The sequence below is a fragment of the Macaca fascicularis genome, chromosome 14 (genome assembly GCF_037993035.2).
Source record: "Macaca fascicularis isolate 582-1 chromosome 14, T2T-MFA8v1.1".
In the NCBI taxonomy this organism is placed as follows: domain Eukaryota; kingdom Metazoa; phylum Chordata; class Mammalia; order Primates; family Cercopithecidae; genus Macaca; species Macaca fascicularis.
This window is the reverse complement of record NC_088388.1, coordinates 125,377,357-125,403,991: the sequence shown is the minus strand read 5'-3', so window position 1 is coordinate 125,403,991 and position 26,635 is coordinate 125,377,357. Positions and strand designations below refer to the sequence as shown.

The window sequence follows — 26,635 nt, the reverse complement described above, 5'->3', positions numbered from 1 at the left end:
GCTCACCTGAGCCTCTGTGTTCAGAGTTGTTATTGGGGCCCCACTACAGAGGCAAGCTTGATTGATTGATTGCCCATATGGTTGATCTCAGTCTCTAGTGCGCTGGTGCCTCGTGACCCAAAGCCCCCATCCTAAATCACATTGCTAGACTATCCAAGTGTGAACCAAATCCCCTAGGCAAAGGAAGGCACTAGAGACACTAGCAAAGGTACTGGCAGAAGCCAGACCTCTTTAGGGGAGTATATTCTTTACAACACCACCCTTCAACACCCATCTCCTAGGTACACTCCTTCATGCAGAATCTGTGTCCCCCTCTGAACCCCCATAGTGCTTTATTCAAGCCTCTGCTCACATTGATGATATTATAAATTCCCTGGGGCTAGGGACCACATCAGAATTCTCATTCTGCCTCCAATGCTCAACACATATAGGATTAAACACGTAGTAGGCCTTTCATAAATTTTAGTTGTGTTTGTTTAAAATTTGATAGGGAAGCCCATCTTTGGATTTGCAAGGAGCTTGAATCTTTCTGGCTGCTTTGCTTTTCTTTTCTGGCTGACTTTTGGTTTGTTTTAATGTAATTCTTTTCCTACATTCAAGTTCTGGACATCACACATTGTTAAAGTTTCTACCAGCCTATTTATTCCTTGGCTATATCTTAGCATCCACAAGGGGTCAAAGGACCTTCTTAAATCTGAGCAAGTGCCACATACCTTCTTGGGCATGTCAATGATGTTTATAGGAGAAAATTACTCCCAAGCCCTGGGAGGTATAGAGCCTAAAGCAGCTCTTCTTTGCTTTGAATTGTTTTCTGCATGGAGTGACGTTATTAAAGATAAGTCTTCAGGAGAATTCAACTCACTGAGGATTCATCACAGGACTTTCACTGGGAAACTCCACGATGGTAGAGACAGAAAATTTCAAACAAAATTATGTCCTGGACAGGAGGGAAGTGGCAGGGAAACCACTGCAAAACACACGACTGGAGGCACCTGGGTTGTTTTTCCCTGATATCTGTTTGTTGCTCTGTCTTTGTTGGCATGTGGGTGGATCTGCCATGCTCTGAGCACGGTCAGTAGGAGGAACACTGACAAAAAAGCAATGATCTGTTTGCTGTGAGCTTCTAATTATGTGCCAGCTGTGGTGCGTTCCTCGTGTGTCTGGAATGGTGGCACAGGCCGGGGCCGCAGGGCCAGCTGCACGGATGGGAGTGCTTTGGCAGTGCCATTCTGTGCAGTCCAGCATGGGGTGCATGCACCAGTGAGGAAGGCCTTCAAGGATGTTGCTGAGGCTCCTGTCCTGAGAATTCTCTTCTTTACAAATCAGATAGGGCAAGATTCTTAGACATCAGAATTTCAAGCCAATCGCATCTCAAAATAATTTTTTGTCATGACATTCACAGTGCTCTTGAGTGATGTGATTTCTAATTTTTCCTCAATAGTGAGCAGATGAGATGATCTCCAATGTCATCAGTTTTTTCTCTTTTCTGCCGGGAGCCAGAGTCTGATAGAAAGGATTCCTGGGGCTTCCGAAAAGGCAAATAAATTCCACATTGTATCTATGAGTCAGGCTTTTCTCTTAGGCCCAAATTGGATAAGATGTTAACCACGATACCGATTAATAGTTTCAGCCTAGCTCCGACTCATTCTGGTGGCTGCAGATGTGTGGAAAGTAAACCCTGGAAAGAAATCAAAGGCCCACCCAAATTCTGGGCCAAATGACCTATGACAACCTCACCTCCCAGCTTACAAAACAGATAATGTGCTGGGATCGGAAAGCACTAAAAAGTGCCTCCAGGAATTAGAGGCAAACCTCAAACTGCAACTTAAATTTCTTTATGTATTGCAGTAGGTTACATTTTGGTGATATTTGGGCTATTCCTGGTGCATAATTATAAAGTAGGAAAAAAAATCTTAAATGAATAGAAGACAAGCTTTCTCCCAAGCACTGGTACGTTTGGGTCAGAGCATTTGGAGACATGGACTCTGACAGCAACAGAAGTTGCAAGAAAATATGTGGTCGACTCCAAGGGCTGAAACAAAATGTAGACTTGCAAGGGAATAAAGCTTCAGGAAGCAGCAGGGTGTTAATTCTTCCTCATAAATCTGGAGTCAGATATAGGCTGAACCTCATTTTCAGGAATATAAGACTTAATCAGACCTACAAAAACAATGAGCAAAGAGAAATGTGACCCTCAGGAAGATGGGCGGTGTGTGATTTGAAATCAGGGTTTGCTGAACAGCAGCAGGGGAGCTCTGTGTGTCTGCAGCCTGTCTGCCTACCTGGAGACGTGCTGTGCTCGGGGGCTAAAGGTGTGAGGGCGTACATCCGTTGTACATGTTAGCACATCACCAACTGTCTTCATAAAGAAATTCCAATTTGCGTGTTTCAGCATGAGAAAACACTTTTGTGACTCCCATTCCCCGGCTCTCCAAAGGGAGGGTTGCTGATATTCAAAGGGTACCAATTAAGTGGGAGCCACAGTGGATGAAGAGACACACACTTGGCTAATACAGCAAATGATGTGGAGGTGGAGGTGATCAAATGCATCTCTGTCAACAGGGACATGGCTGCGCAGACCTGCAGTGGGCAAACTGGTCTCAGAGCCACCAGTGAATCCAGTCTGCTCTAAATTATTTTAACTTGCACTTGTGTGTGCCTTTTCTGTAATGTGTGGGTGTGTCTATTTCATGCTTCTAAGGGCTCATTAGCTCTGTAAATAAAATACTTAACTAAGGACAGGGAAAACTGAGTCCCCCATTAAAGCAAACTTGCTTCATCCTTATGCCTCTTGCAGGAAGAAGGGTGGTGCTGGGTAACAAATCATTTCGGTTTGAAATAGTTGGAGACGAGCATCTAGGAGACCAGATAAGAGAACCTGAATGATCCTATTATGAGGATAACAGCAGTGAGAAGAGTCTATGGACAGCCACACACGGACACATTCAGTTGATTTAAAGGTGGTGTAGCAGCCTGAAACGCGGAATTCTCTGCTTCAGATTGCTTCAATGCAGACCTTTCACATTATTTTAACATAGCTTGATCTGTGCACCACAGTGAAGTCTACTTGAACAAATCCGTGTTAAAGGGAATATATCGTCTGCACACCAAACAGAAACGCGAAACAAACACTGTCTGATCCTTGAAGAATTGAAGCACGAGAAAGGAGTCCAGACCAAAACAGAGTAGGTTTTCCATTTCCCCAGTTGCTGCATCCTGAGCCACACTGACCCTTTCCGAATCCACGTCCGCTCATGAAAACATTCCCAGCCTGCAAGCCCAAGGCCATTTCTGAGAGCAGAGCCCTTCCAAAGAAGACCCTTTAGGACCACACATTTGCAACAGTAATATTGTAGCACCACAAGCTTACCTCACGATCTGGTTCTGCCATAATGAGATACAGAGCACTAACTCTGAGTGGTTTTGAACGTGCAAGGAACCTGCTGTCTTCAAATACAGTCCTGCTTCAAGCTTCTCTCAGGATAATCTCAGGTCTGGGAAAGGGAGGAGGTTGCCTTTCTGTACAAGCATTTCCAGGGATCTCCTTGTAGGAACACGTTTATTCTAAAGCTATTATAACTTTCACATGTTTGTTTATTTATTTCTCCATCACATTTATCTCCCTGGCGTGTAATCATTGTGAGAGATTCACGTTCAAAGCAAACATACATTGACCCCTTGGCCTTACATTAGTAGATTCTCAGTGTGCACATTTCATACAGCACTGAGCCAAAGGGAGGAAGGTCTGTTCACACTGTGTGCACACCTAGGATCATCCTGATATGCTGTCAAGTGTGAGAATAACTTGACCCTATTGTCCCATTTGGACTCCCTCTTGCTGTGGAATCTGGGACATGTGGCTCATTTTCCTCATCTTAAAAGTGTAAATGCAGAAATACTTGATAAGGAAATAACATTGAATTTTTCAGTTTCCAATATTTATATAGTATAAAGCCAATTAAATCAATTAAATATAAAGACTTAAGGAGCAAATTATCTGTACAGTTTGGAGGGTTAGATGCATTAATATCTGTGTGTCAACCAGTTCTGTGCCAGGAAGGCAATTTCTAAACAATGCTTTACAAATAATAAGATGTTCCAAACGCTCAGCCAAGAGTTTGAACTTGTCATTAGTCCCCTGCCATCTGCTGTGTCAAACCCTCACCTCAAATTGTTTCTCTAAATTTACAGCTTCAGGTTGGCACTTTAATAGAAAGGTATTAGGATCCCCTCAGGAAATACTATAGGCCAAGTATACTTCAAAAAAAAACTAGAAAATATGTATTTTCTGTTACATGTGACCCCTTTCCAACTTCTAAATTTGGGGTAAAAGTCATTCAGGGATGCATTCTGCAATTGCTGAGTCAATTAAGGAGGTTTCCATGTATTGCTTGTAAGGTGTCTTGGTCTTCTTAGAATTAAATGTACCTATTTGCTTGGAGAAAGTGGTTCAAAGAATGCTTTCAGTCATGGCAAGGTTTACCTGATGTCTGGGATGGCTATTCAAAAGATGAGTCGTTGGGTAAAGAGAGAGAGAGAGAGATAGAAAGAGTCATAGAGATTGACTTAACATATAAGGAGCATAGGCTCCAAGAAAGCTGTGCCCTGCTTGAGTCCAACATTTCTCTGGCCATCACCGCTCTCATGGAACATTACCTTGGTAAAGGCGATCTTACACCGGTGAATAGGTGGGATAATAGTGACCTCAAAATTGAGCCTAAGCCAACAGCTATCAGTGAGCATCACGCCGGGTACTTGATACTCACCCAACATCCTGAAAGTAAATATCACTGTCCCCTGTTTTACAGGTGCAGACAGTGAGGCCCATACCAAATAAACAATTTGCTTGAGAACCAAGAGCTAGTAAGTAGCAGTGCCAGGCTTCAACCTCAATCTCCTACGATCCGCAGTCCGTGCTCCTAACTGCTATGCTGGGGTTTAGCATCTGTGAAATCTGGATGATAATAATACCCAGGGTGGTATTATTCACATCTATGAAGGCATATGTGGCCATACCCCTTGCCCATAAAGCAACATCTTGGTAATTATGTGATCTTTTTTCTGATTGCTCTAATAAAGGAACAGGGGTTACAAAATGCACGGAGGCCCAGGATATAGTCATTAGTGACATAAACAATGATGCCCCTCCTTGGCACAGGGAGTGCACTGTTTAAGAAGAAATCATTTCAAGAGCTTTCACATTCGGCTGCTATGCTAAGTTAGTTTTGCATCCAGGCAGTTAGACAATGAATGCATCTGGCACTAACACCTTCCTAAGTGCCTGCCTGTCCAATCCCTGCTTAGCTGGCTCTTAACAGCCGCACTAAAATCGAAACACTAAGAGATGACTGTCACCGAGCCACCTGTAGAATCCAGGGATGCAAAAGGATAAGTCCCTCATTTAATTGTAAATGTGAGCTCCTTGCAGTCCAATTCAGAGGCCTGTCACTTAGAAATGTTAATGCTATTTATTGTAGCGTGCATGGGATAATGGCATTTCTCAACATCTGTTTTCATTAAAATTTCCAAGTTGCCTTTGTGTTCCATTCTGTGGGCGCCACTTGGTAATGATGCTGTTCATACTTATGAAGCAGGAGGATGGAAAGTGGCAAGTGGGAACCCAAACAAAATATTATTAATGAATATTTGCAGCTGCTGGTGGGACTTGGTGAGAAGCTGCCAACACTGGTGACAGAATTCATCTCGTAAAATGTACCTATGATAAATATCGACCAGAGTGATTAGCAAGGGTTGTTCGTTCATGAACAACTTCCAGGTAAGCCAGCAACGTGATTTCCAGCAGTAAGGGGATGATTTTTTTGCTTTTGCAAGGCAACCAAAGGTTTAAGATCATAACATGGCTATTAATGCCATACTCTTGGATTTATTTTGGTACCTTGAAATAGTCTGGAAGAAAAAGAAAAGAGGCAGAGTGCTTGTGTGGTTAGAGAAATAACTGTGGAAAGACTATGCACATCCTTCCAGGCTCAGGACAAAACTCACTTCCTCCCAACAGCCTTTCTTGGCAAATCGTCTTCTGGAACCCTGCCTCTACATTCCCATCGCACTTGTCTGACTCTATTACACTCTCTCAGAATTTAACCAGAGTTTGCCTTTTAATGATAAAGGTTTTCACATGTGTATTTCCTTGTTTCCTATATATACTGTAAGCTCTTCAAATGGACCCATTCTTACCTCCCCTCTATTTTGACCACACTATAGTCCCTATGCTTGGTCCCTGGCACCTAGTAGGTTCTCACTAACTATTTCTTGATGAATGACAATGTAAATGAACACGTGAACATTGGGAAGTAGGTTTCCCAATGCAAAGGGTCAATCTATAAGCCAAGGATTTTAAGTAACTCCAGGGCAGGTAAGAAGGTAGTTTGGAGCACCAGACCACCCTGAGGCCCTTGAAATCACAGAGGTAGCCTACTCTACCTCTGAGCTGGATTCTCAATGCCTATGGAATCTAGTGGGTGAAACTTGGTCAAAAAGATCTTTTTAATCAACTAGGATTGATTAGCAAAAGTTATTGATTCATGAAGGGCATACCCGCAAATTGATTCTTTTTCACATCTATTTCCTTGTCTTGTAACTTTTACCCTTTACCTTTGATGAAAAGCAGAAAAACCCTCTTGGCTTTGCCATTAGCACCCGTGACAGATCCTGTTGATCCACCACTGATTTTAGCCCGAACTGGGCTAGACACTCCGCAGGAGCTCAGGCTCTCCTCCTCCTGCTTCCACCTTGCTACTTCCCACCTCGGAGCCTTCGCCAGCACCGTGGAAGTCCCCTCAGCCTTCACACAAGTATTCCGCAGGGGTCCAGAAGTTACTGCTCAGGGAACACTTGCAGGGACAGACAGACAAGCCCTCCAGCCTCCTGTCCTTCAGGGATAAATTTGGGAGGCATTCTGTAGACTTCCTAAGAGGTCCAGAGGAATCACAGCAGTGGCCTCAGTACCATCTCTCCTACTGGCTTCTCCTGGTTTCCCATCTCACTGTCCTCTCTCCTTCAGATCTGCTTCCTGGGATTCCCTCCCAATCTACCACCACCACTTTCAGGGGAACCCAACTATTCAGTCTGGCTAAGCTCTGGTCTTAAAAACATAAAAATTAAACAAAAACTCTCAGAACTGAGACACCTAGATGGGGATGCATTTCCAAGCTGGCACATTCAAAGGTTGTGCACTCTTTCCAGAAGCTGCCATTGATCCAGGAATTCTTAAGCGTGACTGCAGAGCCTATGTGCAAGACTAGGACAGGGATGCAGACCTAAGGAGGCACCATTCCCAGGTCCGATGAGGGCAGATCTGTGCCCAGCAGGGTGCTCCCTTCATGTTTGCTGCTTTGACACCTGGCTTGCTTCCTGCTCCCCTGGTCCTGCTGTTTACCAATCACATTGGACAACCACACTCATTTTTAGAATTCCATATTATTTTATACTGCCACATTCTAAGAAGTCCAGATCCCCTTATTCAATGACTTCCAAGATAATTTTGTAGGAGAGACCAAGGCTTGATGTAGGGAAAGTCACCCCAGATGAGGCCAGGAGACCTGCCTTTCAGACCTCCCCTCCCTGCCACTACCTGGGCCACCTCAAGCAGGTCACATCACCTTGCTAGCATCACTTCTCAGCTCAGAATAGGGAAAGGAATGTACCCTCTGGAGGGGGACATTGGGATTAACTTGATTAATGCAGGTTAACCTGCATGTTAAAGCACTCAGTAAACTGAGTCATAAACAGCATGCGTGATGAAGAATTGGATGAATAACCTCTTTTTGAAAGTACTGCCCTTTAACAAATATTTACCGTATGTTATGCACTCTACTAAATGTTTCACATACTTTATTTTACTTAATGCTCATAATAATCCTTTGAGGTAAGTCATATTATCCCCATTTACAGATGAAAAACTGTGTCAGAGAAGATAAGTCACATTGCTCCCAAGGTCACAAATCAGCTAAGATTGAATCCAAGTCATTCTAATTCCAAAACCCAATGCTCTTACCATTGTGTAATTTATTGGAATGTTATCCAGTGGCAATCAGATGACAAGGCAGTGCCCTCTCCTCTTTCAGAGTAGCTCAGATAAAGACAGGAAGAAAATTGCCCCTCTCTGCTGCCTGTCATTTGAAGATCTCCTTCCCACACCTAGAACCCTTTCACTTAGGCAGGTGCAAGCCAAAGTACATGACACACCTAAACTTACATACCCAAATGATTGTTATCAACTTTAAGGCAGTCACTTTGGGATATGCCCACCTATGTAATGGTGCAGCCATACATTTATATGGTTTCAGAAATCCTTTAGAATTATTTTCAAAACAGGTTCAAATGAATATCCTCTAAAGTGCATTACTGTTTTTCTCACCCCTAGAAGAGACAATATTATAATTCTCTAAGGTAATCTAAATTGCCTCCAGAAAATGTAATAAAATATTTTAATTAGCCAGGCACGGTGGCTCATACCTGTATTCCCAGCACTTTGGGAGCCCGAGGTGGACGAATCATGAGGTCAGGAGTTCAAGACCAGCCTGGCCAATTTAGAGAAACCCCATCTCTACTAAAAATACAAAAATCAGTCGGGCATGGTGGCATGCACCTATAGCCCCAGCTACGTGGAAGACTGAGGCAAAAGAATCACTTGAACCTGGGAGGCAGAGATTGCAGTGAACCAAGACCGTGCCACTGCACGCCAGGCTGGGTTACAGAGCGAGACTCCATCTAAAAAAAAAAAAAAAAAAATCTGAATCGGGGAAGACTTCCATATCGATTCTTCACGTTTGGGGGCTCTGAGGAGTGGATGTCATTTTGTTCTTCTCTATTATTTATCTAAACACCTAGCAGTAAAACAGGAAAATACGGACTAAATTAAAGGCCGCTTGGGTGGGGGGCACCCCAAAAACAGACTAAGGAAAGCCCTCTGCCCACCGCAATCCCAGCAGCCTGAAAAGGGAGGGGGCTGACCACTGCTACGCTGCCTCATTTTCAACATTGCAGCAAAGAAGCTGAGGAATAAGGTCTTCCCTCTGCAGGAGAGACTCTAGAGTCCGAAATTAAACGTCCGAATGACAACATTTGTTTTGGGGGAGAGCACTTTAAGCATCTTGCTAGATACCCATCTGTTGCCCAGCCTAAACTGTTGACTCCTGTCTTACAGCTACGTTCCTCGAGGTGAGTAGAAACGGTGCTCTCAGGTTGAAACCCCATAGGCTTCCACCTTGCCGCAGACCAGAACGCAGAACTCTGGAGGAGAGCCAGCTTCTGTGTGGAGTCATACCTCCCAACACCTCCAACATGTATTTCCCAAAACATCTTAGCCGTGAAAGTTCAAAGCAGAAATAATTTCCACGCAGAACGTGGAAGTTCAAAGCCGGCCGAGAGGAAGCTGAAAGCAGAAATAACGTTTGAAAAAATTGGAGAAGGTTCACAGGAGAGAAAGAATGATGCTCTGAAGGCCAGAGAGACAAAGAGACCCATTTAATAAAGAGCAATAAAAGAATAGCTGATGATTGGCTACGTGGTCATATGGAGGGAGGGAAATCAAGGAAGCAGGTAATCATGATGAGGAAACCAGTTTTACCTCTGTGACTAGTAATTCATTTATTCTCCATTCATTCAATCTGCAAGCAGTTACTGAGCATCTGCATTTTTCCAGACAGACAGTTGGGTGCTAGGTATACAAAGGTGATCCAAACCAGGCAGAGTTCTGTCCCGTGCGTGCACTATTAGCAAGAAAAGCAGGTGATAATTAATGACCACACAGACAGAGGTTTCACAAATACCGTGGGAAAGACATCCCAGAGCTGGGGGCAAATGTAATGGGGTGGGGAGTATCCAAGGAAACCTTCCTTGGCAAGGGGGCATCTGATGGGTGACTAGGAGCTAACCAGGCTGAGAGGAGGGACCAGCACTCGAAAAATTCTGCCGGAAGGGGAGTGACTAGAAAAGTTTGAACCCAACTGGGAAAAATCCAAAAGAAAGATTCTCCTTGACATGGTATTCCTCAAGAGGGTTGCAGAATCCCCCCTTGGAGAGAGAAGGACAACCTGATTCACCGTATCAACTCAGTGGCCTTGTGTGACCTTCGGCAAGATACTTAATCCCTCTGTGCCCCAGGTTTTTTATCTGTGAAATGCGGATAGTAAAACTACCTACCTCATTGGGTTGCTGTGGGGATTAAACATGTAAAAATACATAAAGTGCTTGACCCAAGGGAATCAAAGGGACCAATGAGCCTGGATGGTGGAAAAAAAATCACATTTTATTTTCAGTAACTTCTAACAGGAATGCAGCATTCCCTTTCCTTGTAAGTATAGACAATAAACCCAGTGGTAACAGCCGTGGCCTGTGATTTTTGTCACCAATTAAAATCTCAGGTGTATTCAGACCATGTGAATGTTTTTGCAGAAATCTCAAAACGTTATTTATGCTCATCACTAGTTGAAATTACCGTAGTTATTAAACCTTTGCTAGATCTCATTATTCATTGTATTAATAAAGAAGAAGGCACATTACCATACCACAAATTTGTTTTTTAATATTTTTATGATTGTATTTCAGTGTAATAACTTGCTTTTGTAATCCTAGGTATTTTGATTTATATTCATATTTTGAAACATTATTCTGAGAAGTGGGTCATAGCATCGCCAGGCTGTCAAAGTTTAAAATTCCTGTTTGAGGTCAAGTGCACAGACTCGAAGCATAATTCCAAGGGGCATTTGTGCCCAAGCACTTCATTTTCACTGGTCTACATACAGCCACATTACCTGTAGCCACTGGATGGTGGAAAGTACCCTAGACTGGGTCAGGCACCCATATTTATAATTGGAAATCACTATGAAAGGAAAATAAATCTCAGGACCCCTAAATCTCTAAGCCAAAGGGAAAATTCAAGCTGGGAACTTCATCAGTCAATCCTGTCTCCATTTTATTCCTAAATAAGATAACTACAAAGATTAAAAAAAGCTACATACCTCCCTCACAATTTTCCACTAGGAAATTCCTTGTGGGCCCCAAGATCTTTACTCTAAAATGGTTCCATTGAATTTTACCCCCGACAGTGTAAATCGACAGCTTGTCTTCACAGGTGCGGGACAAAAGACAGAACTCTAGGTCATCCCTCTGCTCACCTGAGATAAATGCATATCTGATTGCTTCCTCTCATGTAAAAATGCAGATTTACTGAGCTAGACCAAAGCATAAATGGCTATTCCTCTACCCCCTCTCACATATAAATTGTGTATTCAGCGAAAGGCTGATCAAAGACTCAAAAGAAAGCAATCGTTTGTCTCTTACTTACCCACACCTTTAAAAAAATGTCTCCCTCTCTTCCTAACATCATCCCTTTCCCCATTAAATACTGAAGCCCTCAACATCATCTTTGGAAAAAGCCACAGACCCACCTCCTGGGCATGCGCCCTTAAATAAACTTTCTGGATAGATTGAGACCTGTCTCAGAGAGCCACAGCTAGATGTGAGACTTTAGGTGAGTTGTTTACCCTCCCTGAACTCGAGTGTCCTCATAACAAATCTTAGGTAAATAATACCTAGCTGCTTCACGGAGCTGTTGTGAGTATGAAATGAGCTCATTTCTAGGAATGCACCTGGCACAGGTAGGTGCTCTGTAAACCTTTTCTGAATAGGATTCAAGGCTGAGAGCTCTTCAGTCCATTTGCATATACAGACATCAGCTTGCAGGATGAGAATGCTTGTTTGTCTGCCTCCTGGGGGGACAGCTCTGACAGCTAGGTGCCAAGAGGAAACCTGTGCTTCCATTTCCAGCCCTGTCCCCATGGGCGAGCCATGCTGAACCAAAGAGTTCACAAGGATCAGCATGAAAAGGGAAAACAATTTGTTCAGGGGCCCTAGAGTCAGACACTCAGAATGCTAGGCTTGTGGGGTTTTTCAGCCTTAATCAGCATCAAGTTGATCTTATTTTGAGAGATGCTAACGAATCCAGAACAATCTACAGGTAGCTCCAGCAAGACACCCCCTGGCTCTTCACCTGGTCCCTGCCCACCTGTCCCCAACTCCTGGAGTGTGCTTGGCACCAGGGTGCCTGGTCTGCTCCTTCAGACCCGCCTGCCAGCTTGAGCCCCCTACTTCACCTGGGGCACTGGAGCAGCAGAAAGCGTGTTTTCCTTTCAGCCTTATCAGATTGGTCGTTGTTTCTTTTCCCCCTCTTCTTTTATTGTGTTCTATCTTTCTGAAGATTAATTTATTGTGGCTGAAAAGATGGCAGAGAGAGAAGCCTGGAGACTGATTTCCCCCTATTTATCCAAGGCCCCAGCCTGGTGCTAGCAGTGACAAACCATGTCCCCCGCTGCAGGGACCCACCAATGAGACCATCCAGGCTCTGGAGTTAAATGGATTCTGCTCTCTGAGGAGCGCAGAGCACTTTAGAAACATGAGCTCATTTAGGGTCCATTCTGACCAGGATTCAAAGTGCCCCAGGGTCTCCCAGGACACACATGTCTAACACAGCTGCATTCCTGCTGAGGCCATTCCGTCTGCCTAGAGTCAGAAAAAATGGAGGCATAAAGCCCAGGTTAGATGAGCCTGTAATGAAAAGCAAAGGCCCTGGAGGTTAGATGAGCAACTTTCAATTGCACCCCCACTTGTCCTCCAGGCTTTGGTTTATCCCTTAGCTGAAGTATAATGCTTTCATTTCAAAGCAGCAAAAGACATCAAGTATATGAGTACCTAGCACCAGTCCTTCTAAATGGTAGATAATCAATGTTAGTTGAATCCAGAATGGTTAGTGTGAGGCAGGCCCATGGGCTCAGGATTTGCTGAGTTGCCTCATTGTAAGCGGAGCTACTGAAATTAGGGGAAGTTCTAAAGCACTCACCAAGGCTCCTTCTCCTTCCCATACAACAGATAATAAGCATAGTTATGTTTGAGAACATACTACATGGCCAGTCTATGTGCTTTATATAATGGTAGTACCATTAGCCAACACGTCCAGGGCCCTTACTATGTCTCAGCGTTCCAAGACTTCATGTGTACTAGGCAATTCCATAAGATAGTTATTCTTATCATACCCACATTACACTTAAAAAAAACCGGGGACAGAGATATCAAGGGGCTTGCCCAAGGTTACAGATTACGAAAGCACTGTAATATGTCATTCTCTCATTAACTCTGCTTTTGCTTCCCATCGTTGCTGTAACAACTTACCACAGATGTGGTGACTCACAGCAACACTAATTGACTATCTTACAGTTCTGGAGGTGAGAAGTCCAAAATGCATTTAACTGGGATGAAATCAAGGTGTCCATAAGGCTCTGTTCCTTCTGGAAACTCTAGGGAGAATTTGCTTCCATGCCTCTTCCGGCTTCCAGAGGTTGCCTGGATTCCTTGGCATGTGTCCCCTACCTCCATCTTCCAAGCCAGTTAGGGCTGGTGGGATCTTTTGCACCTTGCATCATTCTGCCCTGAACTCTGCTGTCTCTCTCCTCCACTTATAAGGACTCTCGTGATTACGTCGGGCCACTGAGATGGCCCAGGATACTCTCCTCATCTCAATTTCAGCTGATCAGCAACCTCAATTCCATCTGCACCTTAATTCCCATTTGCCATGTAACATAACACATTCACACATTCATGGACATCTTAGGAGGGAGTGCATTATTCTGCCTACCTCACCCTATAAGATGCAAATAATGATGTCTCCCCTTTTATAAATGAGGGAGCCGGGGACCCTAATGGTTAAATAATTTTTACCCAGGTCACACATATTAAAGTCACTTCTCCTGAAAACTACAGGGTCCCAGGTTAAAAAGCAAGAATATCCAAAAATGGCCAGATAAGCCCTTTCCAAAGGCAGGGATGTTGGTTGGAAGTTGCATATATATATGTATATGAACCAACCAGGTTCATTTCTGTTCAAATTAATGTGTTGAGTGATCCCCACGGGTTAGGCATTGGACCAGGACAGGAGTGTAGGGGATACATCCCCTGCCATTGCCATCTAATACATGTCTAATACATGTGTATATATATTATATATACGTATATATAATATATATATACTGTGTCTATCCATTGACCCATGAAAATCTAATATTCTATCAACTTTACAATGGTGAGAAGCACTGCTGGGGCGTGTCCCCCTGCCAGCTTCTTCAGCCCTAACAAAAGTTAGAGAAGGCTTGTCTAGGAAAATCCCTCTGACATTGCTTGCTTATCTGTCCCCGAGAGTTGAAGAAACAACATTTCTCATATCCACTAAAACCTTCCGATAATGAACTCTGTGATAAGGGGACTCCATTCATAGTGAAGCCACAAATCATTCCAGTGCATCAACCCTTGCAGTCCCAAGAGGGATAAAGAGGGAATGTTTTGGAGTTGTTTAGAAACATTGTGTGTGCCCGTGGTATCTCAGAGCTAGTAAGCTCGAAACACACCCGTCCAGCACCTTGGAGGCACGCCGGGTCCTGGAGATTTACAACCTTTAATCCTCACGAAAACTCAAGGGAGCTGTCAACCTCTCTTATCCACAGTTTCCGCACCTGGAAAAGGGGGATACGTATCCTCTCCACAGCTACAATAGCCAGTAAGTGACAAAAGGAGAATTCAAACCCAGGGCTGTTTGGCCTCAACTCCAGCTCTGGCCTCTGTGTCCTGCCTCTAGCCTGCTGTTCTGCCTGATGAGACTCTGCTTGTGCCTTGTCCTCCCTGAGGACATATCTCCCACCACATCTCCCACCTGTCCAGACCCTCCCATCCGTCCTTGCAGGCCCAAATCCACACCCTACCACCTGCCTGCTCTGCAGCCTGCCCCAGCTGCTTTAAGTTTTTCTGCTCCCTCCTTCAACAACATTTTATACCTCTTATCATGTGTTTGTATTTTCCTCTGTTCTTGGGTTTTATTCATTTCTCCAGGATAGATTGTAAACTCCTCTGGGTCAGAATCCACACCTTAAACAGTTATTCCACTTGGGATCATCACAGAAGCTGCCATTTAGCACTGGCTGCACAGATCCTCTATGCGTGTATCCTTTCCTGCAACAAAAGGTTGGCTTACTTTATCTTCAGACCTTCATGGTTACTTTTTTTTTTAAGGCTTGCTACAAAGTTTCACTCAGAAAGTTCAGGAGCAGGCCTTGCCACTCAGCAACTCTGGGTTAACCCTGAAACTCAGCTGTCTGCCTCCCTCTGCAGCTTTCTCTCTAAACTATGTGCTAGCTGAAATCATGCTCATCAAGAAAGTGTTCACATGAACAAAATGAATGGGGCAGGGGTTTTGTCTGTTCTGTTCACTGGTGTACCCGCAGGACTTAGGATAGTGCCCGGCACCTGGTAGGTGCTCTAAAAATCTTCCACCAACAAATGAGAGAATGAATGACAGTTGTTGAAAGCCCTTCAAATTTCAGATGACTATCTTAATGAGCTGTTCATTAAACGAACAACCTAATTAGTCATAATCAAGTGGAACCCAGGTGTCCTGGACCCTGATCAAGTTGGGAAGTCCAACTCTGAATGTTTGGGGAGGGTCGGGAAAATGGTATTCTTAAATACTCTCCCTGGATAATTCTGATGCTCACCAAATTTCAAGAGCCACTGTCTTACAGAGAATTGTTATTGGTTGTGAGTCTGGCAAAAGGCTGTAAGTACATTGACAGATTATCTGCAGGTACATTCCTCTTGACAGGCCTAGGGGTTGACCTCAGTGATGCCTGTAGCCTCTGCTCACCAACGTGTATGTGAGTGTTCCTGCCTCCTCTAGTGTCTTGCAAAGTCTGGCCTGAGCCCTGCCCAAAGCACCTAATGCCATCGTACCTGCGGAGGAGATGGCCGACATGCTCTTACTTGGGGTGGCTGCATCCATCTAATTGGGAAGCTGCCTAGAAGAACCATCTATCACTCCTGCCAGTGACAAATGGCAGGAAGGAGCAGCCTCCCACACAATGGCCCTGCCCACTCCCGCGCCTCCACACCTCATTATGCCTGAGAAATTAATATTCATGTTGTTTTGTCTTGACAAGCAGGGCAGAGCGATGTCAGGTAGTTGCTCCCCTTGTCCTCCTTCTGCCTGTTCCCCTGAGCGGCTCTGGTAGGGCTGGACCTCTGCTGGGAAAGCCTTAGCACCTCTCAGCTGGGGACAGAACAGTACCTCCTGGGAGATGCTCTCAGGGGCTTGGCTGAGCCTGGCTCACCGGCCCGTCACCTCAGGCTGCCCAGCATGCTAGGGACCCAGACTCTTTGCACCCTCTGATGTCATCTCTACAGGTCTTGCATCTCTACCCTCTTTTCACTGGGCTGGTTGGGGTCCAGATACCTAAAGCTACACACATGTCTCCAACATGCACATGGCTGCCACCTTCCTCCCCAACTGCCTCTACCCCTAGCAGCTTGGCCCACCAACCAAGTTCATTTCTGTTCAAATTAATGTATTGAGTATTCCCCATGGGTTAGGCATTGGACCAGGACAGGAGTGTAGGGGATACATCCCTCCATTGCCATCTAATACATGTCTCATGTCTAAGGAAGTCAAACAACTGTAAAAATTTCTACAGAATTTGAAAACCAGAGACCAAGCTGCAGGTAGAGGCTGACCTGAAATCAACAATTACAATAATTTTTTGGAGTCTACACAATGGGGAGAAGACAGAGTATTTGCAGGAGAATATCTGTCAATCAATAAGGATGTGTCTTTCTGTAGTATTTTCTAAGCCTTCAGATAAGTTTAATGTTCCCTCCTCCCAACACACACATACACACACACACTACTACTACATAATTTCTGCTTTAAACAGCATACATAGTAAAGAGGAATGGTTAACATTTTATTGAAACTCTATAGCATTCCAGGTGTATACATGTTTTTATTTAATATATGCAACAACTCCATAAAAGAGATGTTATCATAAGTAGTGAGGAAACAGGCTCAGAGAGGTTACGGAAGGTGCCTAAAGCCACACAGCTAGTAAATGGCAGAGGCCGGATTCAAGTTCCTTCTGCGTTACGTGAAAGTCTATTGAGCCTCTTCTGTTCTGCCACACCGCCTGCCTAAAATCACTTACTGTCTTCACTCTTCCCATTCCTAAGTCACTGTTTGCCTTATTGATGGGCCAGAAGCAATTGCAAAGAGCTATCCTATAATCTGTGCCTTTCCTTCCCCTGGCTATGAAAACACTTTGTCTGGCACGCAGCTGGCTTCTCCCCTGGTTGTGCAGTGTCCGTGGCCCTAGACACTTAGACTCACCTCACAAGCTGATCTTTGACAGATGTTCTTGCCCTGTTGAGAGAGCCACCGTGCCAGTTGTCTGCTAAGTCAAGGCATCCTCGAAAGGTTCCTAATACGCTAATCAAGATTGATCTGTACTTCTGTGGAGCATGGCCACTTCCTTAATCAGCTTGGGCTCATTTGAGCGTCTCCTCCTGCTGAAGCCTCTGATTCGAGAGCTGAGTGGCTCAGCCGGAGCCAAGCAGAAGGGGTGCCAAGATCTAGAGCTTCCCTGCCGTGGGTTGTAGTGGGTCCACATAATGACCCCGTCAACCTTCAGACCAGGGTGGGGTTGGGGCAGCCAGAGTGCCAGAATCACCTCTAGATATGGGTCCATCACCTGTTTATTCCAACTGCCCTACAAATACTATCATTAGCTGGTGTGTCAGGACATGAACGAGTTAGGGAAGCTCGGTGGAGCTCCCTGACCCCTCTGGGATCCGGCATTGAGTCTGATTGCTCTTCTGAATGTCATTTTACAAGTGTCATTTTGCAGCCACTGGAAGGATGAGAAAGGCAAGGCATCCCCTTCTGGGCATGGGACAGGGAGTACTGAGCAGGGGTTCCAACCACAGGACACCAGAGGACTGGGGATGCTAATGCCTGATTGGTGGGAGAAATGGGAAGGTAGAGGCCTGAGGGTATTGCTAAACCATCCCCTTCTGTCCCCCAAAATGAGGAAGCTGAAGCCCTCAGTCACCTCGCATCCCATGGCCAGCATGCCAGCTAAGTCACCATCAGCTTCTGTTGACTCACTGTCGTCGTCATCACCATTGCCTGTGGTTCGCTGCATTTCCCTTGGAAACTCATTCTGACTCAGGCAAATCCTTGTTTCCTTCCTTTTCAGTTGACAGATGCAAAAGTAAACATCCTCAACAGAGTGAGCTGTTTATCCCCTCTGCCTCCTCTGGTCTTAGATGATCTGTTTTATACACTTGGCTTTTTTGCTATTTAACCATGGTCCAGCTGCTTAATTTTTTTTCTCTTTCTTATTAATTTTAATAGTGTTGGCTTTTCCTCATTTGTTCTTTTTCTCCCTGCAGACCTACAAGTACATGCTCTTTACCTTAGCTCTATTTTTAATGCAACAGGTTCTTCCTTCCCTAAAGTAACATGTTTCCTTTAAATGCCCATGATATCTACATTTGCTTAACAAGGCTCTGCTCAGCTGTTCCTCTGAGGTGCTCAGTCTATGATTAGAAGCAGTGCTGTGCTAATGCCATTTCCGGGTGCCTTTTCAATAAGTCACTTATTTCTCTTCCCTGCGTTTGTTTCCTGAACAATTATTGATTGTGGTCAGCCTCCTGTGGCTTTCAGAGTGGCTTCGGTCTGTAACAACATGGAGACCAGGCGTTGGCGCAAAGCAGAGCCATAGATTTTGCTTTCATATAGCCACTGGCCTGCCTGCTAGGGTGCAGATGGGGTGGGTGAAAAGGAGGAGATTAAGTAGTATCCTTGGAACTTTGTGAGCACATGGGAGATTCCTGGGTTAGAGATTTGTACTCAGGTCTGGCCTCAAAATTCAGCCTGAGAGATTATAAAATGGAAACATAGCCAGGATTTTATTTCTCCACAGTGAGTCTCTAACTTTAAAATTCTAAGCAGTTGTAACATAACTTAGAATTGAGGCAGTGAATCCAAACACAGAGAGATCAAACCTGCCATCAGCCCACTCCTAAATAATATTGCCCATTGTAATACTATTGGCTTGTCAAACAATGGACTCTTCACTCAACTTCAGGAAATGTAAACTCAGAAAGAACTCTTCCCCTAAAAGGAGAAAAACAGTTCACCTATTGTCTGTGCAACTTTAGGATAATTGAGCTGACATGCATTTGAATTATAATGAATAAATACTGTCCTTATCTGTTATTTACCTATTTTCTAATTTTAACATGTAGCACTAGTGATAATTACTGGCATTCCATATTTATACAAAACTAACTCTTTCTTAAGACTCCAATAGGGCAATTATCTTTATACGGTATATGCCGCTTTTCTATAAATGTTGAAAATTCAATAATTATCACTAGAACTAGCAATAACATTTTGAATACAAATAAATAACAAGGAAAGAGGTTATTTATTCATTAATATTCAAAAGACACACTAATTCCTCTTAATCTGTAGTGGATGAACTCAGCTCTGGGCCTATAAGAACTTTACTTAAGCCAGTTAAAACTGTCATCGTGCGGTTTTTGCTTAGTAAGAGTCAATAAGAGCTGCCGCAAAGGGAAAAGAGAACAAAGAATATACCTCATAATAAAAATAATAGCTCTGCCAGACGCCGTAGCTCACGCCTGTAATCCCAGCACTTTGGGAGACCGAGGCAGGAGGATCACAAGGTCAGGAGATCGAGACCATCCTGGCTAACACGGTAAAACCTGTCTCTACTAAAAACATACAAAAAACTAGCCGGGCAAGGTGGCAGGTGCCTGTAGTCCCAGCTACTCGGGAGGCTGAGGCAGGAGAATGGCGTGAACCCGGGAGGTGGAGTTTGCAGTGAGCTGAGATAGCGCCACAGCACTCCAGCCTGGGCGGCAGAGGGAGACTGCGTCTCAATAATAATAATAATAATAATAATAATAATAATAATAATAGCTCACATTTATGAAATGCTACTACATGCCAAGTACTGTGTGCTTTCAAAAATTGTCCCATTCATCCCCTCCACACCTCACAAAATAGCCGCTATCCTTCCCCGTGTTACAGAGAAATAAGATGAGGGTTTAGAGAAGTTAGTTGTGTGCCTCAGGTCACACAGTGGGAGAAGTGAGGGTTAGAACAGAATCAGGGTGTGTCTCTTTCAATAGGCTTGTCCCTTCCTTCCACGTGGAATCTTAAGTAGACCCAAGTCATCTCTTGATGCCCCCATCCTTAACTCAATCCAGAAATATCGTGTGCTAAAGGTTGTTATGGAAATGAACTTGTAAAAGCTCATTGCTCCTCATGGACCTGGAAAATAAAGACAAAACTGCTAGCCAGGTGTCTTTTGTCATCTGTTTTTAAATAAGTCAATGCTATAAGAGATTTTTTTTCTTTTAAAGCTTTACACCCAAAAGAATGGATCAACAAGTTTAGGTGTTTTGCATGTCAGTGATGAACCCTCTAAATTTAGGGTACAACTGCAAGAAGGTGACCTAAAGGAACCCACTTTTTAATTTCTTTTTCTTTCTTCTTTTCTCTCAACTTTTAAGTTTTGGGGCACGTGGGCAGGATATGCAGGTTTGTTACATAGGTATATGTGCCATGGTGATTTGCTACACAGATCTACCCATCATCGTCACCCAGGTATTAAGCTCAGCGTCCATTAGCTATTCTTCCTAGTGCTCTCCCTCCCCCAACCCCCACCCCCATCAGGCCCCAGTGTGTGTTGTTCCCCTCCCTGTGTCCATGTGTTCTCACTGTTCAGCTCCTACTTAGAAGTGAGAACATGCAGTGTTTTGTTTTCTGTTCCTGTGTTAGTTTACTGAGGATAATGGCCTCCAGCTCCATCCATGTCCCTGCAAAAGACATGATCTCATTCCTTTTTGTGGCTGCATAGTAGTCCATGGTGTATGTGTACCACATTTTCTTTATCCAGTCTATCATTGATGGGCATTTGGGTAGATTCCATGTCTTTGCTATTGTGAATAATGCTGCAATGAACCTATAAAGTGCATGTATCTTTATAATACAATGATTTATATTCCTTTGGGTATATACCCAGTAATGGGATTGCTGGGTCAGATGGTGTTTCTGCCTGTAGGTCTTTGAGACCACAATGGTTGAACTAATTTACACAATGGTGTAATTTACACTCCTACCAATAGTGTAAAAGCACTCCTTTTTCTCCATAGCCTTGCCAGCATCTGTTGTTTTTTGACTTTTTAATTAAAAAAAGAAAAAAAAGCCATCCTGACTGGCGTGAGATGGTATGTCATTGTGGTTTTTATTTGCATTTATCTAATGATCAGTGATGTTGAGCTTTTTATCATACATTTGTTGGCCACGTGTATGTCTTCTTTTGAGAAGTGTCTGTTCATGTCCTTTGCCAACTTTTTAATGGGGTTTTTTTTTCTTGTAAATTTGAGTTCCTTGTAGACTCTGGATATTAGACCTTTGTCAGTTGAATAGACTGCAAAAATTTTCTCCCATTCTGCAGGTTGTCTGTTTACTCTGATGATAGTTTCTTTCACTGTACAGAAGCTCTTTAGTTTAATTAGATCCCATTTGTCAATTTTTGCTTTTGTTGCAATTGCTTTTGGCGTTTTCATCATGAAACCCTTACCTATGCCTATGTTCTGAAAAGTATTGCCTAGATTTTCTTCTAGGGTTTTTAGAGTTTCTAGTATCCCACTTTTTTTTTTTTTTTTTTTTTTGGCCTTTGTTTATCACTTTGTAGATTCTGAATAAGAAGCTTTAAGGGCACTATTCGCTTATTCATATTTGAGACCTCTTTGCTTGAAATTCATCACATATGTGAACCTCAATACCAATTATCTGTGCTCCTGGGTCCTAATGACTAAATGGTTAATGTTAGTCAAAATGGTTATGAAGATATCAAGCTCTAAATAAACAGGGGAATTCATTCTTCAGTAATTCTTTGTGCAGAATCCCCACTCAATGAAGTGGATGTCAGGTGGACAAAATCTCAAGGTAATATTTTGGTCCAAAATATTTGTAACTTTTTAACCAAAAACATCATCTTGGCAGTGCAAATGTGTGATAAGGAGCTTAGTGAGGGACTACCCCAGGAGAAGCAAATTACGAGGATCCAAGGTCCCACCAATTCATTTGTTTCATACACAGGTGGGAGAGGTGCTTTGCACTAATGAACATGTTTTTAATGATTTGGAAGTGAATTCCAAAGCCTTATTAATGCCCCAGTCACAAAGGAAAACAAGACTGCAAATGCCTTCATCTTCATGCGTCCCAAGTATCTGAAGGCACAGTCCTTGAGTCAAGTTATTTTCAGCTCAAACGAGTTGCTGAATTATTTTCACTAAATTTTTTCTACCTCCCTAAAGCCTTGCAGTTATTACAAGGAGACACGAGCCCTATTTCAATGATGGAAGTCAGTTTCTGAGTCTAAACTGGAGAAAACAGGACTTGACACATAGTGAGCTGTGGCTAATGAAATGGAGAAACAGGCATTATTGCCTTGATCTGCACATTATGTTCTGCAGTGTGGTCTCACCTGGGCTGTGAACAGAAGCCCAACACCCTCCAATGAGAGCCCAGCTTTCTGGTCACAGCAGAGGTGCGCAGATTCCCACAGGCCACTTCCTTTAGATGGAGCCATGTTCTTGGGCAAGTAAATGGGAAATGGAGAAACAGAGCCCGACCCAGAAATTGGATCACTGTAGAAGCTGATTGAAATGCATTGCTTGATTGCCTGAGCCTTTGTCTCAGTGAAAGAATGACAGAGCCACTCATCCCAGCAAAAGGACCTTGACACCCAGTATGGTACTGTATGGACAGAGGCCCAAAGTCAGGGCGGCCTAAGAAAGTCTAGTTACTAACCATTGCCTGGCATCTGAAATCTACAGCTTGGAATCTAGTTGTCAAATTGTTGTTAGCATTTGTGAAGGTGTCTACTGTGTGCCAGACACTGTGTGGAGTACAGGAGATGCAGAATTGACTCATGTGTATTTGTCTTGCCTTCCTTGGGAAAGATGCTCAGGGTGCACCATTCTGTTCACTGGACAATATTAATTGGGGACTGGTGTCGGAGTTCAAGAAGTGCTATCACTGAATCTGAATAAATCCTGAGAGGAGCTCTGTCTGCCTAAACCACCAATGGTTAGTCTGGAGAGCATACTTCATTTTCCCCCAGTCCTTCCCATTATCATCACCAGCCACATCTACAAAACAATAGTAATGAGTGCCTGCCATATACACAGCGCTATCCTAAGAGCCCCAAAGTTCCAAAGTAAGGAAAGCAATGATCCTTTGGCCTTCCTCTTCTTATGATCACAATGGAAAGAATGGGTTAAATAGTAGCAAATGGCAAACAGTTGCCTTAATGGGCAGAATCTATTCTATCTGATCATCAGAATAAATGATTCTTAATGCAAATCAAGTTTGAAGATTCTTTTATCCTGAAAAGTGCCGTAACCTGCTCATCTTTACCACCAACAATAGAAAGTCTGCAGTATGTCAATACCAGTGCTGGGGGAGGGGGAGGGTTGGATTCAGAGATGGTCTCTTAACTGTAAATTAATGTTTGAGGGCTTGGTCTGATTTATCTTAGAAGTTTATTGCTGGCTGGTTGCAGTGGTTCACGCCTGTAATCCCAGCACTTTAGGAGGCCAAGGCAGGTGGATCACCTGAGATCAGGAGTTTGAGACTAGCCTGGCCAATATAGTGAAACCCCATCTCTACTAAAGGTACAAAAATCATCTGGGTATGGTGGCAGGTACCTGTAATCCCAGTCATTCGGGAGGCTGAAGTAGAATAATCTCTTGAACCCAGGAGGCAGAGGTTGCAGTGAGCTGAGATCATGACATTCCACACCAGCCTGGGTGACAAGAGCAAAACTCCATCTCCAAAGAAAAAAAAAAAAGAAGTTCATTGCTAATGTTGGATGCTGCGAGAGAAGGGTCAGCTGTAGCTGGCACCGTCCCTGTCCAATGCACTGGTTCCTATTCATTACTCACACATTTGTCTGGTTCATCAACAGCTATGTGCTAGACACTTTTCATAGTTCTAGGGACGCAGCAATTAACCAAAATTCAGACACAGCCCCCTACCCTCTTGGTGCTTACAGGCCAGCAACCACATGGAGAATTCAGACAAGGACCTCATAGCTCCGTAACAGTCACTTGGTTCTGGGTCAAAGTTCTCTCTGAATAAAGAGGATGAAAGAGGGTGGGAAGGGTATAGAGACACCTCCTGGAAAACAGAAGAATTCTCAGCTGGAGGAAAGAGGCAATGGTGAACTCTCAGGTGGAGCAACAAAACATGCAGTTGCTAGCTGGCTGCTTAAGGGTCTGGCTGCTGCAGGAGCTTAGAAGGGGATGTAAACACTCTTATTTGGCCCTCTGCAGGGCCACCAGGTGCCCAGGGGTGTAGCCAGGGAAGGCAGACAGCCTGGGTGGCCAAGAGAATGAAGCAGATGGGGTTTGTCAGACGGGCTGCAAGGCTCATTAACATACTACCTCCTTTCTGCACACACTCCAATGTGCACACACACACCCACAGCTGTCAGGGAGAGAGCCAGGGGCTTGAGGTGCTTAAGACAACCTCCAGAAAAACCATCACATTCTCAGGGTTGCAGCCAGGACCGCAACCAAAGCTGGAAGCTGCTCTCTGTTGCTCGGCCTCCCTGATTAATTTGGTGTTTCAGACTCAGTAGTCCATGAGGTCTTCATCTCTTCCCATTACTCCTCCAAGCAGATGCCCATCTTATGAGCCATTCCTGCGCCTTTCCTTGGGAAGCAATTTCCCTCCTCAACATAAACACCTCTGGCTGCAAGCAGCCTCTAAAATGTTAGGGATGCCCAGGTGTAGAGCCTGAGCACAGAGATGATCTCCGGTCTTATTGTTTTTCCTTGCTTGGAAGTTCCATACTTCCATTTACGGATGTTTGCAAGCTACTCAACCTAACGAGAGGAGCATGTTACAGCTTGGAAACATGTGGAAATCAGAGATTCTGGAGGGATCCAAAGGGACTTGGGAGTTTACATAAAATATTTTTAAAGTGCTGACCAGAAAGAAGGCCTCCCAGCAAGTCCTTGTGGGTCTGCAGAAAGCTAATATATGGTAATCAGGGCAGTGTGAAGCTGCTGTAAGTTTCGACAACATAACAGGGAACTTATCACTGCTTTCCGCTGTTGCTGCATATTCCTGGGATCCTCGCTTGCTGGAGAGGCGTGAATAGACGATTTATTTTGTATTGTTAGACTGTCAAGGCATTCTAGAGCAACAACTTCCAAATGATAACTTTCCAAGCTTACGGAAGTTGCGAATTATATGCTTTTAGTCCAGTGTGAGCAAGGGGCTGACAGCGCTCCCCCTCCCCATCATCCTTCACTTCGCTGCTCCAGTGCCCTGCGTGGTCAGTGACTCAACATGCTGCTTATCCCAAACCAAACGGGGCCATCATTAACAATGAGAGACATCTATTTCGAGCCATGAAACAAGCTGAGGCAAATGACATGTCATCAAAGAGAGATAACTTTTTCACACCTAGACCCCCAGAGCCCCCAGGACAACCTGTTTTGCCAAAATTCAGACCATCTCAAGTTAACTGAGTGTGAGAAAAGATTCTGGAGATTTGGTGGGGAAGGGAAGGAGGGAGATGCAAGGAGACAAGAGACACTATCAGGAGGGTTTGTCTCTAATCCCACTTTAACTGGACACATAGATCTTGGAGAGGGCAAATCTCTTCTCTAGAGGTAGGGATGATAGCAAAGCCCTGCACAGGGCAGGGTCTTAAGCACTGTGCCCCAACCTCTAAGCAGCTAGTGACCTTTGTGAGTCCTCTAACCTCTACAGTTAGCATACAGAGATTGAATTAATGAATTAGTTAAAGCTCTCAAATAAAGTTACTGGTCTAAAGACAAAGGAATGAGGCTATTTAATTTGTTCTTGTTGCCTCTCCCTTCTTCGCATTTGCTATTACTTATAACCCTTATTATTCTACCTGGCACTGCAGTTACTTCAGTGCCTGTCTCCCCTATCTCCCTGACAGATTCTAAGACCCTTTGGGGGCACAGTCAGTTCCTTGTCTGTCTTCTGTGTCACCCAACATACACTGCACTTAGTAGGCACCTAAATAAATGGTCATTGGATTGAATTAGGGTCTCTCTTATTAACAAGACCTATGGCTTTATAACTCCCCTCCCAGAGCACGGAGGAGATTCCATCTTCTCTTCAGACTCCTGCCCAATTTCATTTGCTCCTAGGACATGTGAGTCAGAGCTTGTTTTCAAGATAGGGTGACCCTCGTCTGCTCTGCCACCCCTTAATGAAGGTTCTGCTGAAGCCAAAGGCTCCATGTTGTGAGACTCTGTTATTGTAGGGTTGCTCATGACTGCTGAACAACTAGCCATGCATGCGGGTTTATTATTAGAGGCCTGTACACAAGGGCTGGCTCCTTGCCTGTTATTTTTTTTTTTCCTAAGGCAAAGAAAACAGAATAGTTGCATTTGTTTTTGGGGGGAAAAGAAAAGAACAAGAGATTTTGCAAACAGTTATGAATAAAGCAGAATCAGTCCATTCTGGAACCTCCCGACCTTGACAGTGGCCTTCTCATGCTATATAAACATTTGTTTTGGGTATTTAATAAGCTGCCAGCTGACAAATTGTAGAACTTTTTACAAGAGCCCCTTATCTTTTCTAGAAGCACTGAGATGGCAAAATATATTCTCCGTCTCAACAATTCACTCTATATTTGCATGTGGAAATTGG

At 44.0% G+C, this 26,635-nt stretch overlaps 1 protein-coding gene across 4 annotated transcripts in view; it reads left to right on the top strand.

The window, feature by feature from the left end:
• KIRREL3 (kirre like nephrin family adhesion molecule 3) overlaps nucleotides 1-26,635 on the top strand; it is a 575,278-nt gene that overhangs the window by 163,994 nt on the left and 384,649 nt on the right. The gene's annotated exons all lie outside the window — the stretch shown is intronic.